Source organism: Pteropus vampyrus, unplaced genomic scaffold, assembly GCF_000151845.1.
Source record: "Pteropus vampyrus isolate Shadow unplaced genomic scaffold, Pvam_2.0 Scaffold2, whole genome shotgun sequence".
NCBI lineage: Eukaryota > Metazoa > Chordata > Mammalia > Chiroptera > Pteropodidae > Pteropus > Pteropus vampyrus.
Window position 1 is genome coordinate 5,865,187 of NW_011888783.1, and position 953 is coordinate 5,866,139.

A 953-nucleotide genomic window follows, 5' to 3' on the forward strand; every position below is an offset into this window, starting at 1 on the left:
TTACAAATGTCTTAAACAAAAACAATACCCTGACTGTGTTACCTTATTATTGTCAGCAAATAATCGAAATAATCAGTATAGTCATAATAGGAATAGGTAACATTTGTATAGTGCTTCTGTTGTATAAGGAACTGTTCTGAATGCTTTATGCATTAAATTTCCTTTATCCCCATATGGTAGCCAACCTCCAAGATAGTTTTCAATGGTTCCCACATGCCCAGTATTCACAATTTCATACATTATTGTTCCACACCGTCCTAAGTTTGTTCTGTGTGACCAGTAGCATGCAGAAATGATGATATATCATTCACACAATGAGATTATAAAACACTAAAGCTTGCCTTATGGTGTTTCTTACTCTCTCCCTCTCACCTTCCTTCCCTCTCCATTCTCTCATCATTCAGGGTAAGCAAGCTTCAGTGTTATGATCATCCCTATGTTAAAGCCTATAAGGAAAAGAACTAAAGCTTCCAGTCAATGGCTAGAAAGGCCAGGGGCTTTCCAACAATCATGTGAGTAATATTGGAAGTAGGTCCTCTAGCCTTGGTTGAGCTGTGAGATGATTATAGCCCTAGCTAACAACTTGACTATAACTTTGAGAGAATCCCTGAGCCAGAGGTTCAAGTATTATATGTTTTTGTACTTAAGCTGCGAAATTTTGGAGTAATTTCTTACACAACAATAGATAAATAATGCATCCACAACAACTCTGAAATGTTAGTGTTATTATGTCTTCAACATCACTGTAAAAAGGAGTTTCCTTTTTCTATTAAATTTTCTCAGCACCTTCATTACATATACACTGATTATGTGTGTGTGTGTGTGTGTGTGTGTGTGTGTGTGTGTGTGTGTGTGTGTCTATTCTATATCTAGAGTCTTTATTCTGTTCATTGATTTACCTTTGCCAGTATCGAGTGGTCTTTATTGCTGTCATTTTTAGTAAGTCTTAAATG